Source organism: Rhinatrema bivittatum, chromosome 12, assembly GCF_901001135.1.
Source record: "Rhinatrema bivittatum chromosome 12, aRhiBiv1.1, whole genome shotgun sequence".
Taxonomy (NCBI): Eukaryota; Metazoa; Chordata; class Amphibia; order Gymnophiona; family Rhinatrematidae; genus Rhinatrema; species Rhinatrema bivittatum.
In genome coordinates, this window is record NC_042626.1 from 47,667,406 (window position 1) to 47,693,174 (window position 25,769).

The 25,769-nt window shown below is 43.4% G+C and overlaps 1 protein-coding gene and 1 long non-coding RNA gene across 3 annotated transcripts in view; one reads left to right on the forward strand and one right to left on the reverse strand.

Annotated features, from left to right (window-relative positions):
• The window catches only part of LOC115074028, an 860,701-nt gene extending 844,519 nt beyond the window's left edge, over window positions 1–16,182 (forward strand). For both annotated transcript variants that reach the window (XR_003852172.1, XR_003852173.1), the window contains 2 exons: window positions 2,004–2,030; window positions 14,182–16,182. This is a non-coding gene — a long non-coding RNA (uncharacterized LOC115074028). The remainder of the gene's footprint in view (window positions 1–2,003; window positions 2,031–14,181) is intronic.
• Window positions 1–25,769, reverse strand: part of ASIC2 (acid sensing ion channel subunit 2) — a 595,603-nt gene that overhangs the window by 546,057 nt on the left and 23,777 nt on the right. The gene's annotated exons all lie outside the window — the stretch shown is intronic.

Genomic DNA, 25,769 nt, shown 5'->3' on the forward strand with positions numbered 1-25,769 from the left:
AGCCAACTTCAAATATCGACGCCAATTAAGCCTGCGATTAAATATTGAATATCACCATTATAAATAATAATAGAGAGTTAAACATTATCTGTAATGGACTCGTCAGTGTAGTTATTTAACAGACAGTGGTTAGTTGTTAGTTATGTTGTGTGTGATTAGCCAATTCCATCTTTGAAGGCTTGTCTGAAGAGTCATGTTTTGAGTTCTTTTTTAAATGTTTTGGTGTTGCTTTGTGAGCTTAGGTACTCTGGTAGTAAGTTCCAGAGTTTAGGGCCTGCTATGGAGATGGCTCTGTTTCTTATGTTGGGTAGTTTGGCGTAAGGTAATGATGGAACGGCTAGTTGTAATTTGCTAGAGGTTCTTGTAGTGCGTTGTGATCTGTGTTTCTGTATGATGTTGTTTAGGGAGGTGCTTTCGACGTTGTATATTGTGTTGTGTAAGATGGTTAGGGTTTTGAATTCAATTCTTTTTTCTACAGGTAGCCAGTGTAGACTGTTTAGCACAGGGGTGATGTGGTCAGATTTTCTTTTGCCGGTGAGGATTCTGGCTGCGGCGTTCTGTAATAATTGTAGTGGTTTTAATGTCATTTTTGGTAGTCCTGTCAGAAGTGAATTGCAGTAGTCGAATAGTGATTGTAAGACGGTTCTGAAATCTTGGTGGTGTAGCAGTGGTTTTAGTTGTTTGAGGATTTGAAGTTTGTGGAAGCCTTCTTTGATTTTCGTTGAGATGTGCTTTTTGTAGTTGAGTTCGGTGTCTATCCATATTCCGATGTCTTTCACGTTGTCCTTTAGCTGTATACATATGTTGTCGATTTTATGGAGTGGTTAATGTTTAATCCTGAGTTTTTTCTTTCTATCAGTATGCTCTCGGTTTTGCTCATGTTTAGACATAGCTTCAGGTGGTTTAGCATGTTTCTTATTGATTCGAGTTAGGAGGCTGCTAGTATCATTGAATCTTCGATGGTGGTGGTTATTGATATGAGTAGTTGGATATCATCGGCGTACATGTAGTATGTAACGCCTAGGCCTGAGATGAGTTGGCAGGGTGGAAGTAGGTAAATATTAAAGAGTGTGGCCGAGAGTACGGACCCTTGAGGTACTCCGGTTTCAAGGGGAAAAGGACATGATAGAAGGACATGTTAGAAGGACTTGTTAGAAGGACATGATAGTCTACCATCTGCCCTTTTTGTACTGTCAGCCCTTCCTTATTGTCAGTGTGACCTAATGGCCAATCAGCCGTGCAGGCGTGCATTTTTTGATGATGCTGAAAGCAGAACTGACATTATCTCACCTTAAAAAACATTGGGGAATGCACAGCTGGAGTTTGGTTCCATAAATATTATCTCCAGCAAAACTTTAAGAAAAAGAACCTCATCTGAGAAATAACTGCAGAGAGCATCAGTGGCAGCTTTCAGTCTGCCCTGATGCAGGTCTGCAGGGATCAATGTATTAAACATTCCCTCCCATGCAAAACTTTTCTTCAGATTTATCAGTCAAAAAGCACTGTGGCCAAAACTGCAGCAATGTTTTTGACCAGAACAAAGCAATAAGAAAACTAAACTTCTCTTAGCTAGGCTGGTCCCATGGGCTGTGGCATGGGAGATCTGGGTTTGGTTCGTCCATCCTTTTTGGACCTATGATATTACTGCATGGGATCATTTTTTATGGTAATTAGCTTATGGATAATTTAAAAAAAAAAATGAGCTGGGTTTAAAAAATTGGCGAATTTGAAAGATAAAGACAAATTAAATGATCCACCATCACTGGAAGTGTAGATATCATCTTGTTTTTTTTGTGAAAGTTCATTCAAGATATAATTTAATAAATGTTGTAATTGTCAGAAAGTTCTGCTGTTGTTTGCATTCTGTCACCATGGGGTCTCAGCTTAATTATAGCTTCTTAATTACCGTGTATGTTCCACTTGGAGAGGATTTATATTCTGGAAAAAGCTGAATTTGATGGCCTGATTTGACTTTTTCTGATCTCTGTTTTCTTTCTTCGCAGAACACATTCCAGTTGAGCTAAATTGGGGTAAGAAAACTTAAAGACTGTTTCTTAGTTATCAGAATATTGCATATTTTCAGATTAGTACAACTTTTCCTACCCTAGATCTCTGTTAAACTGCTCAGTAATAGCACCATGGGAACAAGTGCCCCAGATCTGGCAAAAATCTGGTCATTTTCGTGACAGAAGCAGGACAGCCAGTGGGGGAGTATTACAGGCCAATAGAAGAGAGGAGAGCCACTGAGAGCGCGCATGTGCACTGATCCTGCAGCGGCGCATCCCATTCTCCCCCTGTGGCACCTGCATGGGAGAATCAGATTGGGTTGGATCTGGGAGCTGAGTGACAAAAAAGAAGGGGAGAGGGCGAGAGAACCAGGGCTTAAGCTGGAAAGAGAGAGGCTCAATCCAGGGATCCAGCTGGGATAGAAAAAAGGAACAGAGAGAGGGGAAAGGAACCAGAGATCAAGCGAGAGGCAGAGAGGAAAAGACCAGGGACCTTGCTGGAGAGAGGGGACCAATCTAGGGACTGAGTGGGGGAGGAAAGGAGGGAGAAATGGAAATGAAGCTGGAAGGGGAAAGAGGACTGTTAGTGAACTGAGCCCTCCCCCCCCCCCCCCCACTAGTGTTCGTGCTGTTACAGCCCTGCACTGTGCCCCTTCACTCCCTGTGAGCCTCTTCATTTTCTCTCTGTGTTCCTCCTTCCTCTTTTGCACCTCTATCTCCTCCTCACCCCGTTCTCTTTGTCTTTCTCCTTCTCCTCCTGGTTTCCTCTCTTCCTACCCATTTCCCCCTTCCTTCCTGTGCTGGGCGACCCTCTCCCACTTCATGGCTGACACGTTCTAGGAGCGCTCCCCTCCTTCTGCAAAGCCTCTCCTATTTCAGTGCAGACATGATAGCAGCACGCAAGCCCTTGTGCAGCCTCTCAGCTTTTCTACACGACTTACATTAACCAGGCAGGCCTGACGAATGAAAACTGCAAACAATATCCTAAGAGACATCGCTCACGGCACCTATTAATTTATTTCCCCGAGATCAAAGAATTGCGGCTGCAAGAAAAGTGCAGTAATGGTTCCGTCAAAGTCATTATTTCTACAATGCCTCTTTCTTATTTTTATCTTTTCAGTGGGTTTATCGGTAAGGCAATTAGAACAAAGTTTGTCACTGCCTTTAAACTGAAGATTTGTAATTGTATTTGCATTTGAAGGAACTGAGTGTGCTGCTGGGTGTAAGGATTGTTTTTCTTACTCTGCCAGCTCTGTATTATTCACAGGATCTTTAGTTACGCAGCATTGCTTTATTAAGCTAGCTCTCTCAGCCTTTTGGTTTAACGTGTTTGCATTCATTTACTGAGCTTGCAGCGGGGTATTGAGATTAGAATCTACCCCCTGGGTGGGTTGCTGGCCTGGCCTCCATGCTGTGTGGGAGCTCCAGCTCCTGCCCCTTGGGCTGGCTGGGGATGCCATGTAGGTACTGTTTGCAGGGAGGATCCTAGCCATAATGGACCAACGAGGCTTATTGCCCAGGTTCAGGGCCCCGGACTGAAGGCTGTTACTGCAATGACTGGGCCCCTGACAGGTGGATAAATGAAGCAGGCCCTAGAACTAGCCAGATGTTAACCGGCAGAACCTCTGGGTTGTAGGAGCTTAGATGTTTGGGCAACCATCTCATTATGTTTTGCAGCAGTTTAGATTGGGTAGATCCCCACTCTCACCCCTACAAAGGTATGGCCTTGTAGAAAGGACCTGCATTTAGAGAAGCAGAGAGAAAAATGCCATCTATGCCACAGTGCCCCCATGTGAGACTGCTGCAGGGGTTGCTTCCTCTGTCTATAGGACAGAGACCCCTGAAGAAGTTGTGGGTTTTTGAGTTGAAAGTCTAAGGGAGAGGCGTGGTTTGTTCACTTTCCCTGTTCCTGGAGAAATCCTAGGCCCAAGTCAGCAAAACATGGATTTGAGGAGTTTTAAATAACCTTTTGATTGATTTTAGTTTTTTACTTTAGAGAAAATTTTTATTTTGGAGTTTTAGTTTGAAAGAAAGTTTTTCCACTCTTCCTTTCACTTTTTTGTTTGGGTTCTTCTTTATTCCCCATCTGATTCACTCAGCCCGAGAGAGAGTCACTTCCCACACTTGTCCAGTATCCAGAGGAAGCAGGAGAGAGGAGAATAAGTGGCACCACATGGTGCGCACTCACAGCCTTTACCCATCCGGCATACACCAGAGAGTCAAGCAGGTATCTAACAGTACAAGAGAGAAACAGGAGTGGAAGTGAAGGAAACCATCTATCCAGAGGCAGTGTCCATTGTACAGAGTCCTCTTAGTCCCTAAATCCCAGTTGGAATAGGTAAATTTCAGAAAAGGAATAAGGGGGAACTCAGTAGCAGAGAGGAGGCCGCACAGTTGCTGATTTAAGTATTTCTTTCTGAATTGCGAATTTACGAAAGGAAAAAGTGTATTCTGTGTCCCAGTCATTTTATTGTACAAGTAAAGACTTTGGAACAGCAACCATGTCCCTCTGGTTCTTTTAAAGGCACTTGGTGATTGATGTACTTAACTGCAGGACATCCTCCCCACCAGACAAAGAATCCACTGAATGGGGTTAAAAAGCGTGGATTGTGACTGTGTATGATAACCTTTGTGACCGACTCTGTGAATCTTAAAGTATTCCCTGAGTTCAGGATTGCAGTCATTACAAAGCCTGGAGGAATGGCATGGAAGGAGGAGGGAGAGGAAGAGTAGTGCAGCTGGGTGTTGTATTAAATATGGCAGGGCTTTTCAAACTTGTCCTTGGGACCCCTCAGCCAGTTGGGCTTTCAGGATATCCACAAATGAATATGCATGAGATAAGGTTGCATATGCTGGATTTCCAGCATATGCAAAGTTTATCTCATGTATATTCATTGTGGATCTCCTGAAAACTCATCTGGCTGGGCGGCTCTGAGGACAGGCTAGAGAACCCTGAAGTATGGGATCTTAATGCTCAATGACCCAGGATGGTGGAAAACCAATGAGGAGGAAAACAGAAACTGACCTGGGTAAGGACTGATATCCTACAAGAAGTCAAACTCAGTTGACAGCTGGGTATATCCTTGCAGTGTGGTACACCAAGGTAGACTTGATGGGCCAATTGGTCCTTTTCTGCTGTCATCTACTCTATAATTCTGCCCGGTTCCAATAGCTCTGGAAACTCAAAGGAGCACGAGAAAGTTGCCAGGCCAACAAAATGAGGAAAAATATGTAGTCCCTGCCCTAACTTCTCCTGGAATGCAGGGATTCATGGAGGTCATGGGCCAAAGCAAGACCCAGGCTCCCAGGTTCTTCCTACAGTGGGTGAGGGAAGGAATCCGTCTTTCAGGGCCTTTAAGGGTTTTTCTCACCTGGAGCTGAAACCAGTAAATAACAAAAACAAAAAAATACTCTCCAGTCTGGAGCTATTGTTCAACAACCCAGGTTCCCCATCAGCACTGCCTCAGGGGACCTCCAGAGGCTCTATCAGTATGAAGATCCCCTTTCACCACTATGCCACTCACAGCTGCTTGTGGTAGCCAGCATGTGAAAGGAAAAAATACTATTTTCCCATACATTCTGCCAGTTACTACAATAACTGCAGGACCCATCACTTTAGCCAGTGCCATTATGTTGGCCTTGACAGTTACCCCTCCCATGGTTAGGCGCATGACCCCATGGAAGAGGGTAGGTGATGTATCTTATCTGGAGAGGAGCCCTACTTCCTGAACCTGACTGCCCAGATTGCTCTTCTTTGCTCCCCGCAGAGCCTCAGGCCTCTACATCTGACAGAAGCACCGCATAATATCTAATTGGCAGCAGAGGTGGATGCGGTGGCAGGGGAGGAATCCGGGGCCCCCAATCTTGGTCTTTTCCGTGTCCTGTTGCTGCTTGAGGCGTATTGATATTAGGCGCAGCAACAGGGACACCTCCGAGGTAGAAGGAAGGGTCTTGTCAGCCAGAATGGCTGCCTCAGCAGTGGATGAGGCTGAGGCAGGACTGGTGCTCACAGTCTCTGAAAATGTAGTGCCAGCCACTAAAGATTCCCTCAGGAAAGTGGTCTCTGCCCCAGTGTTTGACAGTGCTGGGGAAGGAGTAGTGTGCCCAGCAGCAGCAGCAGGATTTTATTGTGAGCCACCGCTGGGATAGAAATTACACTTTTAAGGGGTGCAGCAGGTGGGGATGCCAGCAGGGTAGCTTCAGCTAATGATGGTGCTGCGGCTTTTGGGGTACCAGCCAGAGGTTGGGGTACCAGCTGGCAGTTTTCTTTCTTCCCCTGGTTTTGGTGACTCTTGCCTACGGCTGTTTCTTCAACATTGCTTTGTCTCATGTTTTGCTATGGAAATGCAGGCAGTGAGGAGCAGGATAGAAGCAACCCTTTATAAATGAAAAAGGGCATGAGGGATCCCTTTAAATTATGTTTTCTTTTTTTTTTTTTTGAAACAGCAATGAAATATATGTGAAAAACCTAAATGAAAAGATATACTTGTACTCCAAAAAATTCAACAAGGGAATGAGTAGTAAAAAGTAAGAACGAAACTCACTAAAAAGAAAAACTACCTTGGGTTCCTTATTTATTTAATTATTTTACAATGTTTTTATTCTGCCTTTAGCAATGAAATTCATGTTAGGCAGATAACAAGAAACAATAAATATAAAACATATGATAATACATAAATACATAAAAAATAAAATATAACAGCTAAAATAAACATTATTTCCCAATATCATCACCAGAGCAAAACTACTCCCTGCTATGGATTAAAAGCTGCCTAAATAAATGAACGGGGAAAGGGCTGCCGCAGGTGTCTGATTAGCTCAGCCATTGAGTCTCCCTCCAGGAGCTCCAGTACCTAGGCAAAGAAAATAAAACGGTAAGAGATTGCTCTCTTAGATTTTAAAACTGAAATAAAACAAACCAAAAAAAATAGGCAAGTATGTTGGGGGGGGGGGGCGGGGGAGGGAATAATTAAGTAACTAAATCAAACAAAACAGCAGAGAGAGCTCAGTCCTGTCACCTCCTATGGGAGGCTGAAAAGAGCAGCACAAAAGAATGTAAAATGGAAAGCAAACAAATAAGAAAGAAGATGTGTCTTAGAAACTGATCCTGCCTAAAATAAATCTCACCCTGAAAGCTAAAACCCTACAAATGTTTGTGTGCGTAATTGGAAATAACAGTGATATGGGGGAAGAGAGGAGACAGGTAGGCAGAAAAACTGCCTTCCTCCAACAAATACAATAAAACTCTATATAAATGCAATAAACTACAGACAAAAGTGAGGACTAGGACTAAAGCCTCGGGACAAACAACTGAAATAGGTGGAAATGATAAGAGATGAGTAACTAAAAAGAAGTGTAAATAAAGCGTTTATAATCTCTGCTGCAGGCGCTCGGTGTGCGCATGCCCTGTCGTAGCTACAAATCGCCTCTCTGTGCCGTAGGGTAATACCTGGGCCTGCTCATCCTGTGCCCGAGGAGCCGGAGCCATCTCATCATCAGCCCAGTAACACAGATCTGCAGCTCTATGAGCTTTCAGCAGTAAAGATTTCTGTTTCCCTAGGCATAATATGAGGGAAAAGGAATTTTTAAATAACAACCAATATTTTATTTAAAAACTGTCAGATTCTACCTAAGGCAGTCCAGCTGTGCTCGGTACAGATTGCACTAAACCATAAAACACAAAGAGGTCAGTTTTAAAATGAGCGTGTGTGCGTCCGTACACGTACATATTGGTGCGCGAGCAAGGATTCGCGGGAATGTTTAATAGTGCACGCACATTTTAAAATGCACCAACCGTGCATAAGTATACTCCTAATTTTAAGAGCTTACTTGAGCACAGCTAGCGCGCATGTGTCTTCCATAGGACCTTGTCGGCTTTTACGCGCGTATGTAAGCGAATTTTAAAACATGCTCACGCGAGGCACGTTCCTGGTTTTCCAATTAGTTCATAGTTTGTCCGAGTCTATTGGACTCCTGGTTCTTCATCCTGCACGTTGCACAGGGACCCCTCACCCTGTCCTATAAGCCCTGAAATTTCAGATGTACAGATTTGTACCTCAGCGGGAGCAGCAGTAAAGTTACGCGGATATCTAGCGTACCCATGCTGCGGGTTCCATTTATAAAAGTTGAAATTATGCGCCTAAGTCTAGGCCCTCCCCAGAATGCCCATGCCCTACCCCTTTTCCGGCTCTTTATTCCTCACGTGCGCATGAGTAAATATGTGCGTATTTTGCAGCTTTTTAAAATCCTTGAAGCTCACGCACGTCCCTGCCCTTCCTGCCACACCCCCACCCCAATCTTCCATATTCACGTGGCCTTTTAGTTTTTCCTCCGAGGAGAAACTTGGAAGTGGGTGCCAAGGTGGTGGAGTGGATTAGTAAGTGGCTGACTTTCAAGAAGCAATGTGTAATGGTAAATGGAACCCGCTCTGATGAGAGAACGGTGCTAAGTGGAGCGCCTAAAGGATTGGTTTTGGCACTGGTTCTGTTCAATGTCTTCATAAGTGACATTTTGGAGGGATTAGAACAAAACGTTTTCCTTTTTGTGGCTGCTTCTAAGATCTGCAACAGAGTGAACACACCCAAAGGAGTAGAGAGAATGAAAAGTGATTTAAGAAAATGTGAAGAGTCATCAAAGATTTCGCAGTTGGGATACAATGCCAAAAAGTGCAGAGTTGTACACTTGGGGGTGTGATGGGGGGCAAAAGACTATTGTACATGTACCAAGAGAGGGACCTTGGGGTGATTGTGTCTGGTGAGGCAGCAAAGCAATAATATCTAATTGGCAGCAGTGGATTAGTAAGTAAAGCCAGAAGAATGCTGGGCTGCATAGAGAGGAAAACCAGTAAGAAAAACGAGGTGATAATCCCCTTGTATAGGTCCTTAGTGAGGCCTCACCTGGAGTATTGTGTTCAGTACTGGAACCCTATTTTCAAAAAAATAGAGACAGGATGGAGGCGGCCGAAATGGTGTGGGGTTGATATCAGAAGACTTATGAAGAGAGGCTGAAAGATCTAAATAAGTATACCCTGGAGGAGAGGAGGTGCACGGGCAATACGATACAAACCTTCAGAGATATCGGAAAGGTTTTAATGATGCACAAACTTCAAACCTTTTCTGCTGGAAAGGAAACAGTAGGGGTCACAATATGAAATTCCAGGGGGCACGATTTAGAGTCAATATCAGGAAATATTTGTTATCCCAGAAGAGGTGGTGAAGATGAGAACAGTTAATAAATTCAAAAGGGCATGGGACAAACACAGAGGATCCCTAAAGGCATAAAGAAAGGGATGGTGTAACATTTCTGCATGGGAGTAACCTGCACAGAGTGGCAGTTACTACCCTAACAGAATCATGGGGCAATCTGCATGGAGCAGCAGTTACTACCCTTAACAGTAACATGGGACAACCTGCCTGGAGCAGCAGTTACTACCCTAACAGAATCATGGGGCAATCTGCATGGAGCAGCAGTTACTACCCTTAACAGTAACATGGGACAACCTGCCTGGAGCAGCAGTTACTACCCTAACAGAATCATGGGGCAATCTGCATGGAGCAGCAGTTACTACCCTTAACAGTAACATGGGACAACCTGCCTGGAGCAGCAGTTACTACCCTAACAGAATCATGGGGCAATCTGCATGGAGCAGCAGTTACTACCCTTAACAGTACCATGGGGCAACTTGTATGGAGTGGCAGTTACTACCCTTTGTAAGGCTTGGGGTAACCTGCACAGAGTGGCAGTTACTACCATAATCAAGTTGCTAGGCAGACTAGATGGATCATTTTGTCTTTATCTGCCGTCATTACTAAATTACTATCAGTCTGATGCAATACATTGCGCTCGACTTTACCGGCACTTGGACGCACATTTTGGATGCATGTCCAAAACCCCTCATGCAATAAGGGGATTAGTGTGTCCAAAACATGCATCCAAACAAGTGCGAAGCTAATAGCGCTCATTACATGTAAATTCATGTTAATGAGGCTATTAACTATTACCCCTCAATGCAAACAAATAACGTGCACCTGACACACACATTTTTACTTCTCAAAAATTAACACCTGCCCAGAGCAAGTGTCGATTCTTGAGCAGCCCCAAAGGTTTACAGAAAAGCAGAAAATACTACTTTTCTGTACTTCCTCTGACTTAATATTGTGGCGATATTAAGTCGGAGTAAGCTAAAAAAAAAAAAGAATAGGAAAAATAAATAAATAAATAATATGTCGCCAGTGGTCAGGTTAGGAAAACGGACGCTCGTACAATTGAGTGTCCGTTTTCCTAACCCGCTGACAGCCACCTCTCCTGGGTGCTCGATGCCAAGGAGGTGCTAGGGATGCAAATATTTTCCCTAGTGCCTCCTTTCTACCACAGCAGCCCATTTAAATATTAAATCAGGCCCCCGGGAGAGGTGGATCGGCGTGCATTAAGAGAGTGAGTGCTCAGTCATGAGTGCCCATTTCACACACACCAATATTGCATCGGTTGTAAGTGTTTCCAACTTATCCAGACCTACCCACTAGGGCCGTGCTTTTTGACATGGTCCTTAGCCACCTCTCTCACCTCATCCTCAGCTGTTGGGCATTCTGGACGTTAGATCATTTTGCATTGTATTCTTATCATGTGTTATTGTTAATTTTGTTTTATTCTAGATATTGTTTTATGTTCTTTTTGTACATTGCTTTGGGCAATATTAAGTAAATCTGGGAACAATTTATAAATTGTGTATAATAAATAAATGTAACTCGCTGAAAGTATAAACACTGATCGGGGAGAGGGAAATGTAAATAAACAAATAACAATAAATGATTGTGCAGGAAGTATATTTGCATGCACTGGGCCTAAGAACCAAGTTGATATATGCAAATATATTTCATACATATTCAGTAGGGTTGTACTGAAAACCTGACCAGTTGATAGGAAGGGGGACAGCCAGGGACACAGTTGGGAACTGCATGGTTCCAGATCATCTGAGTCAGGCCATGCCAGTCCTATTTCTCCCCAGTACAGCTATGGACTTGCAGTTCCTGTTTTCCTTAGAGAAACTGGAAGGGCAATGGAATGACTGGATCAGCATGGCCTCTGATGGCATGGAGTCCTTTGGAACCTGCAACATCCCCTATCTCTGTCACTCTTTCTGTGTCGCTGGCATCATCCCCACTCTATACGCTGTTTTCCTTCTCCCAGCACCTCATTGGATTTTTGAACTGCAGTCGGATTATGACATCCTGATGATAGTTGTCTGATAAATCATGCCTCTTGGAAACACTAAACAAAATCCGAGCTCATTATTACTGGAACACAAGCCAGACGCCACAGGGCTCTGAAGCATTCACTGAGAAGTGTAAAGGTCTCTGAATTACCCTGGCACGCTTTGTACAGATAAATCATCCTTCGCACTGGAAGCCTGAAACTCTCCGTGCTAAGTCATGGGAGTGCCACAGGATCCATCACGGATTAGTGAACCTGGTACGTCATGGAAGGCCTACATTACAGAAGGCAAGCGGAGCGCCCCGTCTGCAATGTGCATTCGATGTGTATTCCACAGCTGTGCTCTGTGAATTTAATCACTTCCCTCACTCCCCCTCCTCCCAACAGGTTTATGGACATGACGAGAATGTGGATATTCGGAGTGCGCTAGAGGATAGACTGCGTTTAAACTCTTCGGTGCACATCGCCTAAAACATTAGAACTGCCAAAATGCCCTGCGTCTGCCAGGGCTTGAGCAGCTCGGTTCCAGCACCCTGTCACGTATAAAGTCACCCTTGTGAAATTCGCTGCACTGGTCTCACAGCCGAGAGAAACAAATGCACAAGACAACTAACTGACAGCACTGGTGCAATCCAGCAGACGGAGTTCGATCCCATTGCCTTCCTGCGGTGAGGTGCCCATTCTGCTCCCACCTCCCAGACAGCCCTGGAATGCGGCCATTGGATCTGCCCACCCGGCTCCTGCTGTTACGTCCTTCCTGGCACCATGTCCCATGCCAACCTTCGGTCCCAGGGCCTGTGCAGTCTCTCCGCCTACCTCTGGTCCCACGAACTAATGGTGCTCCCTGACCTCTGCTAAGAACACAGCCCTTTAACTGAATATTTCACTCCACGTCACACTAGGAAACTATCACTTTTCTCTGGCAGTCTTTGGTGCTTCTGGGAGATTCCAGGAGCCCCCCCATGGGTTGATTGTTCGCAGATGTATGTGGCCTTTTACTGCCCATCGAGGCTGTCGTTCTTTCCCCTGGTGCAAAATTTACCAGCTGGAATTTTGAATCCAGGGTATACAGTACAGTATAGGATATGCTTACGGGTTTCGCAGGATGCAGCCATGTCTTCTAGTTTTCCCCACAGTAAGTTTTTCTGTGTGTGTTAATACAACACGGGAGACCTTTGCGACCTGGTTTTCTATTATCGAGGATTGGGTGTCCGCCTGGATACTACAACCTAAGGAATTTTTAAAACCCACAAACCGAGGGATAAAAAATTAGAGTTCACTGTCAACTTAGCAAATGCTTCTCTTGTACTGCCTCTGCATGTCATGGCCTCCTGTTTAATTTATAGATTTTTTTTTTTTCATTTTTGACCTAGCAATTTTCCTTCCCTTCCAGCTCAATCAGAATCAGGTTCCTTTTGGGCTACAGTGCCATGAGCTTTTATTCGCAAGTATTCAGGATTTTGTTGTTTTTTTTTTTACCTCCCCCCCTATTACAATTCTCCTTCCAATGCATTCTAGGCCAGTCGTTGTAGTGATAATTCTTTACTGGAAAGACTATCCACCAGGACTTCTACAGGAACACCAAAATCATGGACCCTAAATCCAGCCACTACATATCACCTTCAAGCAATGACCACCCTCCCTACCCATCTCCCTCCCCTCCCCCAGGGGCTGTGAGTGCTGCCTCTGCAGCATTCCCACCTTAGGCCAACTCAGAAAGCGGGAGGCCTGGCCCAGAAGTTTAATTTGGGTCCCCTGTGTGGTAGCGTGCAATACTGTCATTGACCCAGCCCAACCTCAAATTCTTCTGTGTTGGTGATCCTATTGCAGGGGTACAGCCCGAGTCATGGTCTGGTGTGTTGGGGTTCGGTGTGAGATCCAAGCTGCTGTGTTGGGAGTCCAGCATATGTCCTAAATGAATGTGTTGAGGATCCAGCCTGAGTTAAACCTGCTGGGAGCAGATACATAGTGCAGTGGTAAGGGAATGTGTGTGTGTGGGGGGGGAATAACAGGTAGAAAAAATGAGCAAGAAAGATTGAGTGTTTGCTGAGATGTATGAAAGGTTAGAGGGGAGAATACAAACCAATGGACATAGTGTGTCTTGGGCTGTATCAGGCTTCCTAGAAGGGGTAAACTGTAAGGAGCAGCCCTGGTTACAATGCTAACATCAAAAGGCACAAGGGGCTGGCCGGATTGTTTCAGCTAACAGCCTTGCTGATTTTGTTGACATCTTGGAATATTATAAAGCTTGGTGGTAAGGGATGGGAAGGGGCCTAGGTGTTGGATTAAATCTGGGGCTTGTAAGAAATCAAAGAACAGGATGACAAGGCCTGGAATAGCCTTACCAGCGGAGGGGGTGGTGGAGGCCACTTGGCCAGCACTGTAACAGGATTTGAATACACTTGGAACAGATTGAGAAGTTGGGTAGAAGACAAGGAGGAAGAGCAGCTGGTGATGGTTTAATTACGGAAAGCCAGAACAGAAGAACCACAACTGGGCAGAAAGGATAGGCCAACTCTTTCACCATTTACTATGTTAAGCACTTACAATCCAGCTCCATTAATATGCAGAATCGTGCCACTGCTTTCACATAGCACTGTTTGTTTTCATGCAGTAATGTTATTATACTATTGGTGACTTCCTGTCCATGGAAATATTGATGCTGAAATACATTTGTTAATTACCTTATTTATCAGCGAGCTCGATCCAGCATTAATCATTCTGAAGCCAAATGAATGCATTTTATAATATATAAAATCAAATGTTGCTAGTAAATATAAACATAATCTATCTTTCCTTTTTTCTCCCAATCTCTTCCTCCTGTTCATCTCTCTCTCTCTCCATCCTGTCCTATATTTTCTCCCTCCTATTCCTCTATTCTTCCCTTCCTTCTCTTCTGCCAAATGTGCCTAAGCTTTTGAAACCATGGATGTCTTCACATGATCTAATCTTAAATTTTCCATAGAATGAAAAGCTAAAGAACAAAGGGCCATCATCATATGAAGTTGAAGAAAGAAAGAGTCAAAAAGAATGAGAGGGTGCTAGAAAACCTGGAACTGACTTCCAGTGGAGAAGGTAGGAGCCAAAACAGCGAGAGAATTCAAGCATGCATGGGACAGAGGCGAAGGGACTTAATGAGGAGGAAGGGAGAAGACCTACAGATTGGGTAGGGTCTGTGCCAGGACAGTAGGCAGGCGCGCATGAGCAGATTGGTGCTCATCTGCGGACGGACATCTTCTATGTTTCCACAGTCTGATTCTCTTTGGATGATTTTTCTGGTGGTCCAATAAAAGACATCACATCCCACTACGAATCCAGTGTCCTCCAGGACAACCCAGATGCTGAGTCCTACAGAATTCACAGACCTTGAACTTTTTGCTTTCAAACTCTATCAAAATTTAATACTTGAATGTATCTTGCTTCATTCTGTAAAAAAAAAAAAAATCTGTAATTCTGTAGGAATGCCACAAACATACTGAGAGCAGCCTGCAGCAAGCCCCAGGATGCCAGCTAAGCCACACCCTGATCTCATAGGCTTCAGCGCTCCTGTCTTTTTATAAATGGCCATTTTTAATGTAACCTCCTTTTTCAGGGCACTCCTTTAGGTACTGCAGAGCAGGTAAAAACTGGCTGCAGACCTGGATCAGTCCAGTGCTGTAAGGGCCCAAGAGGATCACACAGACTCTGCACAAAAAATGTGCAGTTCCAAAACAAAGAGTTTACAGAGTATTATTAATATGATGGCAGAAAAACACATCATAAGAATCTAGGTCAGACTTTTGGATTCTCTCCAAAAGCTACAGTTCACAATCTAACATGAAAATACAAAATATGCAGAGCAGTAAAGCAATGGATTCCAGAAGCCCCTTCTGGCTTTTCCCTGTGCCTCTCCCAAAACAGTCTTGGCTCTGCTGTTACTCTTACAGATCCTTGCAGGTACTTGTTGTAAGTGCTGCAGTTCCTCAGGATCAGCACCACGCACTCTCCTCCCTTTGAGCTGGACACCCTCCAAATATAAGAAAATACAGGAAACGAGCCAATTATTTCTCTGTGTCCATATTTAAAGCAATTGGTCCGCCAGACCAACCGCTTTAAATATGGACCTCACAGTTAATAAAGTAGTTGGTATCAGGATAGAAAGACCAAGACCAAGACCTTGAAGTGATCTGAATAGATAAAGTCCATCCTTTGAAAGGGACTAAAATATTTTGGTGGTGCACCTTAACACCAACCGCCACGGGCTTTGTGGTATCACAGCAGGAAACATTAAAAAAAAAAACAACCCCCTAAAGGCTCCCAGCTTCCCAGTTTAGAATTCTCTTGCAGTCGCTAGCCCTGGGGCACTTCGGATTATTGTGCAGCTTTATTGTTAGGATTACCTGATAAGCTGTTGAAAACATTTCAGCGGCCGCTTGCACATTATGTGGGGCAAGCCGCTATGAGCACATAACCCCCCTTATCTTCACCAACTCCACTGGCTTCCTATAAAGATGCGAATCCGATTTCGGACGGTGGTGATTGCGCATAGTCTATTATACTGTGAAGATTCAAGTATTTTAAAGAAAACATTGAAGTGGTATACGCCTGGACGGGCCTGACGGTCTTCTGGGACAAAGTCTTTGCAGGTTCCCTCGTTAAAGAGTTATAGATTAAGACAAACCCAAGTCTGAGCCTTTTCCGTGGCAGCACCAGTACTGTGGAATGCTCTCCCAGGGCAGTCAAGGAATGAGGTAGATCTGGGCAGTTTTAGACATCAGTTGAAAACTTTATTATTTAAAGAAGCATATGGGTAAGAATTTGTCAGGAATGCATTGTATTATTGTTTAGAATATGTTGCATTTGTTTTAAATATTGCTTTTTATGTATTTTATGACTGTTTGTGATGTAATCCTCTCTGGACAGGTATGTATCTTGGAAGTAGCGGAAAACAAGACTTTCAAATAAATAAATAAGGTCTTTGCGTTGAGGCTGCATATAAAATTTTTGTTTTTTCCAATTTATAATATTGTTTCAGATGGGTTAGACGATCTATTGGGATGTTATTTCAGTGGCAAATGACTTCTGTTGCTTTTTTTTTTTTTTAATCTGTTTATTGATTTCAGAAGACACAGCTTATCAAAACCAAAAGGGGAACATTATCCTCAATACATTATTATTAAAATACAATGCAGAAAAGCAGAGTACATAACACTATTGAGAAAAAGAACGTGGCTTCTAGAAAAAAAAAAGCCCCCATCCCCCAATAATCCCGACTTCGGCTAACCATTACTTTACCAGTAACATATTAACCATGGAACTGCAAATTCTGCATGATACAGAGTCCAAATAAGGCTTCCAAACCTGGAGAAATATGTTCCGCTCCTACAATTTTTCTTAATGACAGACATTTTTTTCCATAAGCAGTAAGCTCTGCATCTCGATACGCCATTGTGCTAGGGTGGGGCTATCAGGGGTTATCCATTGTAAAAATAAACATTTTTTTATTTACGGATTTACAAGAGCAAACATTTGTCAGCAATCTCATAATCATCATAGATATCCCAAGAGCCCCAAGGAAGCATCTAAAGGCACCTCTCTCCCAGCCCATAGAGAAATACGTTGAAATACAGAAACCCCCACATTTTTTATAATCCCACAGGACAAAAAGCAAGGAAAAAATGTGCCCTCTGCCACCCCACACTTTAAACAGGCCGGGCTCTGAATACTACCTGACTTGAAAGCCCGAGAGGCGGGGAGCCTACCGACGGAGAGACCGCGCTGAAAGGCGCTCGGGTGAGAGGGCTTACCCCGGAGGTATGTGACTGGACTTCCCCATTCTGTCGTCATCAAAGCCCGCCGGCTGCACCTATTTAAATCGCTGTGCAGCGGTGCGCAGCCGAAGCCGCGCGCCAAAGGGGTGCGCCCCTGGGAGGAACATCTTTTCGCAAGCTTCAACTACGGAAAAGTGAGTTTGAATGGGGAAAAAGAGAAAATTGAGACCTGCTGCCTCTACTCCCGTTGGGAAAGAGATTAAAGGACCAATGGACCAGCACATTCATAGAAGGGTGAGTCAAACCTCGAGGGAAATCATCCCTGATATAACCTTTTCGTCGGGTGCCTCCGATAGCCCTGCCCAACACCAGGATCCCAATAACACCCCGGGAGCTCAAGGGGCTAATAATGGAATTAGCTCTGGGTTGGAAATAACACCTCCAAGAGGCCAGGGCGACATCCTACCAACACAGGATGAGACATCTCTGCAGACAGCAGAGATAGTTAATCCTGATAATATAACATTGGTGGATGTATGGAAAGCTGTCACCAAAATGGAGAGGATGATATCCTTGTCCATGGCCCAATCTACCAGCTTTTCCCAGGAAACTAGGAACACATTGGAAGACCACAGCAAGCGTATTACACAACTGGAATTAGAGAGCGCGACCTCCTCATCACAGATGATTTCTTTACAAGCATCTGGAACTGTTTTCATTAAAGACTCATTAATGATATATAAACAACTAGAAAGTATAGAGAATACTATGAGGGGTAAAAGCTTAAGGTTTTTGAATTTTCCAACTACTAGATTAATATCGGCTCAAGAATTGTTTAGAAAATACGTAAAAGAAGTTTTGTGCATTTCAAAGGATATACTTATATCAAAACTGTATTATGTATCAAATTTGAAAAGAGGAGTAGCTGCACAAGAGGGGGAATTAGATGTTTTATCACCAGAAAGCCCAAATTTAACAGCTTTTTTGGAGTCATCTGGTGATGATATAAAAACTAGAGCCACCTTAATAGTGGTCTTTAGCTTAGAGTATGAGAGGAATTTAGTTCTCCAGAAGTATTTTAAAAACAAAGAATTTTGCTTCTGTGGCCAAAAAATCCAGGTGTTTCCAGATGTGTCTAGGAGCACACAATTAAGGCGGAAGCAGTTTCTGTTATTGAGGCAGAGAGTACTGGGTCTAGGGGCCACGTACTTTCTAAAATTCCCTTGCAAGTGCTTAGTCACTTTACAAAGAAATAAGTTTGTCTTTACAGAACCAGCCCACCTTGAAGCATTTCTTATAGATAAAGGTGGATGAGGGCATAGTGACAGCTTTTATGTTTTGGGATCATTTAAACTGGAAAAAAAAATTAATTTTCTCTCCATAAATACATGATTGGTGTTTTTCGTTGAAAAGTTTACCTAGTTTTTTCTTTGACTCCCCATAAAGTGGACTGTATAATTTTGGAGATGCATAATTTATGAATTTACCTTTTAATTTTTCTTTTATGGAGAAGTATGTATTGTAATCCAGAAATTTTCTTTTTTCTTTTTTTCATTGTAAAATGTTAATAAGAACTTAATAAACTATAAATTTAAAAAAAAAAAAAAGAAAGCCCGAGAGGGGGAGAAATAGAGTCGGTGAATCACCTTAAACTGCCTTTCACAAAGATTAGCCCACTCAATTAGGTGCCCTAGTCCCACCGAGGAGAATCTAATATGGTCTTCCTCCGATTACAATCCTAAATCTCTGGCCCACTTTGCAGTAATGGGGGAAGGAGGATAAACCAGCCAATAATCCATTAATCCTCTATCTAGAGTAGAAATTAACCCAGATTTAGATGGTATTTAAGAACCGTCCCCTCAAATTTCCTTGTAGAAAAAATAAGTTAGATTCCCACGTAAGAGAGAGTCAATATAATGGCGCGCCTGCAAGAAAGCATAAAAATCTTTATTTTCCAAATCATATTTCTCTTTCAAAGTTAGAAAAGTAACCACCCCCTGTCGAGACTCCATTAGTTCTGTTGCTTTTTATCTGACAAAGCAATTTGTGCTGAAAGTGTGTCTTGGAATAACGCTGGCCACTTTGGAAAGGCTGGCACAGGCTCTGGTCATATTTTTATGGGAAATGTATTTGCCCCAGGTTTTCAGAGCAACAAAAGAAGTAGATATATATTCCTCCTTCCACCCCCACAAATGTTTTTCTTGGAAATTTATTTCAAATGAGAAAATAACATAATTTGTTCCCTGTGGTCATATCCCTCTGACAATAAATTTGTCTGAGATCAGAAGACAAGAAATGGATTTTCCTCTAGAGTGTGTGATTTCTTTCTGTTGAATTGAATTTCTTTAGCATGAAATTGCTCTCAGAATGTGGCGAGTGGATAAATTACAAATACTTTGAAGTAATCTGCATGGACTGGCAGTTGCTACTACCCTTAATTAATTAATAAATAAATAAATAAATACATTTTAAGAAAGGTTGCTGGGTAGCCTGGATGGTCCATTTAAGTCACTTTGAAATGAAACACAGAAACATGGCAGCACAAAAAAACCATATGGCTTATCTGGTATGCCTATCTCTACGATACCTACCACTCCCTCAGAGATCCTCTGTATTTATCCCATGCTTTCTTGAATTCAAATACTGTTTTTGTCTTCACCACCTCCACTGGGAGGCCGTTCCACACATCCGCCACCCTCTCTGTAAAGAAATATTTCCTAAGATTACTCCTGAATCTCCCCCTTTTCACCCTCATACCATTGCTCCAAAGCCTCCTTTCCTTTGAAAGAGACCCATCTCCTGTACATGGAAACCCTTGAGGTATTCAAAAGTCTTTATCATATCTCCCCTATCTCGCCTTTCCTCTAGGGAATATATGTTTAGATCTTTAAATCTATTTAGAAGGCAGGCTAGGGAATCCGCCTGTTGGGATTAACATGGTAGAGGTCCTGGCTTTATTCCCACCCCCCAAATGAAGAGTCCATAATCAGTTTGTCGAGAAAGGGATCAGCTGAAAAATAATCTTGTATTAACAAAAGAAAAATGTAATTCTATTGGAAAGACTTTTCTTTTTGTTTATGACCAGCAGTGAATAGCTTGCATGTGAGATGCTCTTACAGTCTTAAGGGACTAAGGCTTCTGCTTGGCCAATGTCCAAAGCTGGGCGTTTGCTATGCAGTGTCTCACCATGTAGTGCCCTTGTAGACTCTAGAAAGGAGGCGTTGGTTGGCCGCCTGCATCTCTTCTGATATGACGCCCATGATGCAGCTGCCTGGTGGCGGGGTATCAAAGATCTCTGGGCCAGACAGTCCAGCATGCCCTGCATATGAAACACCTTTCCCCCTCTCTCACCCAAGGAGCTGTCTAATAACTCAACAAGTACCCTTACGCTCAGCCACGTTCATGCCATTCCAGAATCAAACCGCAGCTGGGGAGGACTGCAGAGACCCTCATGAGTCAGGCAGTTGTCAGCCCTGCAGAAGCTAATTTGCCTGTAAAATGCCCCTTAAAACACAGAGCCGGCAAAGAATGGCCACTTAAAATTTGCACAGCCACACCATGGTGGTAAAAATAGACGCTGCAGCTGCGTTAGGGGAGGCAGTGAATGGTACGTCCCTGACAGACTGAGGCCCAGCTCACACCGTTAATGAAATATCACTGCCAGTGCAGGATAATCAGAGTCTTTTCTGAGGCTGATTCCCTGAGCTAATAACATCTCTCCAGTCTCCTCCAGCCAGTCATGAAAAACAATGATGGATACTAATTTATCTGGTTTTGTGATCAGCTGCTTTAAAACATTCAGCTGCCAGCTAGGAAGCCACTTCTGTTATCAAGAATATCTAAACTCTATAAGGCCTCACCCATCAGGTTTAAAGTATACCTGTAGAAATACACGAGCACTGGGAAATGTTGCCACAGCAAATCAATGAATTTACTATACTTGATGCCTTTTGACCTGTGATCCACATCTCATTGGATGATGATCGTGTTCATGTCTCTTAATATAAGCTGAAATCTCAATGGATTCTTTTTTTTTTTCTACTTCCATGTCGGATCCACTGTCCTCAGAAGGTCCAACTGGCCACATTCTCTCCATATATATCCAAGCAGAATACCCATTCAGTTATAGAATGGACAAAGCAAATTACTATAGCTACTGCTGGGATGTCACTTCACATTTTCTATAGACCTGTTTGTATTTTCCAAACCCAGGGCAAATCAGAATCTTCTTTAAGTCTTATTCCTAATTAAAAGGCTTTGCAATCACGAATCACAGATTAAACAAAGTTCAGAGGTCTGCAATCGTGCGGGACCGGCACCACTAGGGCCTCGGGCCAGCATTAGCTGAAATCCATAATTGAAAAGCTTACCTTACAAAGTGGAAAGATAATTCCTTATTCCAACATATTTATGTTGAACTTTAGGGAAATTGATTCTATGTTCCTGGACACTTCACTAGGATATGAATCTTGTGCTCCAAGAGAGTCCCAGTTATTAACAAATGAATAATATATCACGGAAAAAAAGTTTTAACTTCTGCATCTGTTCTGTGTGTGTGCGTGTGTGTGTGTGTGTGAGTGTTTATGTGTGAGGGAAGCTTGTAATGCTGTATCTGTTCTGTGTTGGGCAGTGTGTGTGTGTGTTTATGTGTGAGGGAAGCTGTAATGCTGTATCTGTTCTGTGTTGGGCAGTGTGTGTGTGTTTATGGGTGAGGGAAGCTTGTAATGCTGTATCTGTTCTGTGTTGGGCAGTGTGTGTGTGTGTGTGTGTGTGTTTATGTGTGAGGGAAGCTTGTAATGCTGTATCTGTTCTGTGTTGGGCAGTGTGTGTGTGTTTATGTGTGAGGGAAGCTTGTAATGCTGTATCTGTTCTGTGTTGGGCAATGTGTGTGTGTTTATGTGTGAGGGAAGCTTGTAATGCTGTATCTGTTCTGTGTTGGGGCAGTGTGAGTGTGTGTGTTTATGTGTGAGGGAAGCTTGTAATGCAGTATCTCTTCTGTGTTGGGCAGTGTGTGTGTGTTTATGTGTGAGGGAAGCTTGTATGTTGTATCTGTTCTGTGTTGGGGCAATGTGTGTGTGTTTATGTGTGAGGGAAGCTTGTAATGCTGCATCTGTTCTGTATTGGGCAATGTGTGTGTGTGTTTATGTGTGAGGGAAGCTTGTAATGCTGTATCTGTTCTGTGTTGGGCAGTGTATCTGTGTGTTTATGTGTGAGGGAAGCTTGTAATGCTGTATCTGTTCTGTGTTGGGGCAATGTGTGTGTGTTTATGTGTGAGGGAAGCTTGTAATGCTGTATCTGTTCTTTGTTGGGGCAGTGTGTGTGTTTATGTGTGAGGGAAGCGTGTAATGTTGTATCTGTTCTATGTTGGTGCAGTGTGTGTGTTTATGTGTGAGGGAAGCTTGTAATGTTGTATCTGTTCTGTGTTGGGGCAATGTGTGTGTGTTTATGTGTGAGGGAAGCTTGTAATGTTGTATCTGTTCTGTGTTGGGGCAGTGTGTGTGTGTTTATGTGTTAGGGAAGCTTGTAATGCTGTATCTGTTCTGTGTTGGGGCAGTGTGTGTGTTTATGTGTGAGGGAAGCTTGTAATGTTGTATCTGTTCTGTGTTGGGGCAGTGTGTGTGTGTTTATGTGTGAGGGAAGCTTGTAATGTTGTATCTGTTCTGTGTTGGGGCAGTGTGTGTGTGTTTATGTGTGAGGGAAGCTTGTAATGCTGTATCTGTTCTGTGTTGGGCAGTGTGTGTGTGTTTATGAGTGAGGGGATCTTGCACTGCCATTTTATGCTATACCTGTTCTTTGGAAGGACAGTGTTTTTAACCTTTAACCAGCAGCAAATGTACTTTTTTTTATTTCAAAAAGATACAAAATATACTTTAAGACAAATGAAGAAAAAGGTGCTTCTGCTATTGAGAAATAGCCAAGATACTTTTCATAAATCTCTCTCTTTTCATAATGAAGTGAGTCTTAATCAACTCATCTAAAACCATAGACAAGAATATTGCTCTGCTGTACATTACCAGAGCCTGAATTTCATTTCCAAGGACCCAACGCAGATGCGTAAGCACTTCCACCCCACCCCGGATCTGAATCCAGCCTGGCTCCTGGGTGCCCGCGTCCTGGCACATCACAGAGCCAGACCATCCTTCTGCTTTCTGGTGTTGCTCCGATTTCTAACTTAAAATATAACATATAACTAAAACCTGAGCCAGAGACTAGCCTAAGCTGTGATGTGCCAGAATTGTATGTGCCATCAGGAATCCTCGTGTGGCTATCCAGAAACTGGCCTGGCTTCTTTATTACTGCAGAATTTTGAAAACAGCACAGAAAAGATTGGGAGCAATATTAGCATCGCACATCTAAAATGAAGTCGTGTTTGATCTTGGTTCTTTGAGACTTGACTTGAGGAGGATCAGAGGCTGAGTATCTCTGGTGTATCCCTACTGCTCAGGTTCATAGCCATGCCCGGGCTATTATAATAAATTCATGCCACATTTGACAACTTGTCATGTTGTCTGGTGACAAAGCTGCCCCAGTCCTTCATAGGGACTGATTTTCAAAAGCATTTACTTGTTTAAAACTGGGTTTTACACTTTTACATGCACTTTACCCGTGTAAATGGGCTTTTGAAAATTGCTCTGATATGTCATTGAATTGTCAATAATTTTTATTGCACTAAGGGATGGTAACTTTGAAACAGGTGCGTGGGCGCACGTGTGCATATTCAGCCTGCGCCCAGGGACGTGGCCGATTTATAACATACCCGCACATATATGCACATGATATAAAATAGCCTGAACACACGCACATGTACACGCAATTTTAAGTAGGCATGCACCTATGCACGCAAATGCCACTTCTACCGCAAGTGGGGGGATTTTAAAAGACATGCGTGCCGACGCCAATACCAGTTCATTCCCAGTTTGTCCAGGTAAGGAATAGGACTTCCAAACCCCCCTAGTTTAATTGCCTTCCTTCTCCCCTGTTAGCCCCAACATTAAAATCCAGCTGATGTGTTTAGCTTTTTTTTGTTTACAACTTACACGCCATCCATAGCAGAAGCAAAGTTACGAGGCGAGGAACACTGGTGTGCCCCTGTGCGTGTAAGTATTTATGTGCAAATTTCAAGGTGAAATCCAGGAACGCCCATGCCCTGCCCAGATCACGCTCTGCCCCTTTCTCAGAACGTTTCACTTCTGCACACAGAGGGCGATAACGCGCATACACGGGTGGCTTTTAAAATCCACTAAGCGTGCGCTGGCACAATTTGTACACGTATCTCCCGGTTTTGGCATGCACCGGGCTTTTAAAATTCACCTGAAGCACGTAAATGGGCTTTTGGCAATTGCTACGATAGTATGTTCCCTTTACATGGGTCATTGCTTTGAAAATTCACCTGCTAGTTATGAAATGGGATGGCAGAAAATGGAAACGAAAGAAGTGTTATGATTGTCCAGTTAGCAGCAGGTGATCACTGCATCCCAAAGGCAGTAACCCAGGAGGGGCTGCGCAGAAAAATGCTTTAACAGCTGGATGCATCAGGTGAGCCGAGATGGGTGAACGTCTGCAAACCAGGTTCAGCAAACCTGAAGTAATCTAATTTGAACACTTCAGAGTTCTGAAAAACTTGAAGTGGGCTGTTTGGACTACGGATCCACTTTTGGCTTTGTTACAGATCCAAAAGCAAGCCAGTTCACCCTCCATTGTCTCAAGAACAAACTTATTGCTTGATTCACTAAGGCTTTTCTCCCATTCTGTGTCTATGGGAAAATACCTTGATGAATCAGGCCTTTAGTGAGCTCTCTGGGGGCAGGGAAATACCTATGGTACCTGAATGTAATCCGCTTTAAGTGCCAAAAAAAGCAGAAAACAAATCAAATAAATGCATAAATAAGAGTTAAGTACATTTTTCAAACCTCTTTCAAATGGACCCCAGATCTAATAGTAAAGGGGGAAAAAATCCAATTGACTTCCCCGGTGGACCAGAATGGAATTTTGAAAATTCCATCAAACCCAAACAAGGAGCTTTGAATTGTTGGGCGATACAAGACTGAAAATGCTCCAGGGCCAGGAGAAAGAAAAACGCAGGGTATCTCTCATTGAACTTTCCATTCCAAGGAGAAGATGGGCTCCACACATTGCTGCCCTGCCCTCATTGATCCAGTGTGATGCTTTTCCACTGGTCATTACACAGATTGAAATCCCTTGAAACCAATCAATGATGACTATGGTTGTGATTGAAAAAAGCTGTGGCATCCTTCCCCAGTCCTCGGTCCAGCAGGCTCGGATATCACGGCAACATGACATCATTTCATGTCTGATTAGCACTTTGATACTGGGTGGATGCAAGAGACATGACGAGTATCCATGTGATATGGTTCCAGAGGCAGGAGGCAGATGTTCATATGGTTACAACCTCTAAGCGGTCCACTGCCTAGCTAAGTTGGCAGAGTGCATATCAATAAGAGATCCGGTCCCATAAGTGATACAAAATTATGCTGCATCCTCATATTGTTCAGTACTTGGATGTACCCAACAGAAGTAGAAAGCTACAGTAACACTTCCTTAGAGCAGTGGGTGGAGGGGGGGTTGGGAGGGGAGCGCTAGCTTGATTTATTCGCTATTAAAGACTCAATTGCATTGACGTCTCTGAAGTGCATCTATATAGTGCTTTCACATAGCCCATTTATTTTGTGTGTGTGTGTGTGTGTGTGTGCATGTTTATATTTTAGAGTGAGGGCTTTTTGAAATATTGCTGGGCACAGAGAGGATACACGCGCAGCTTGCTTTTGTCTCAGCACAGATATCA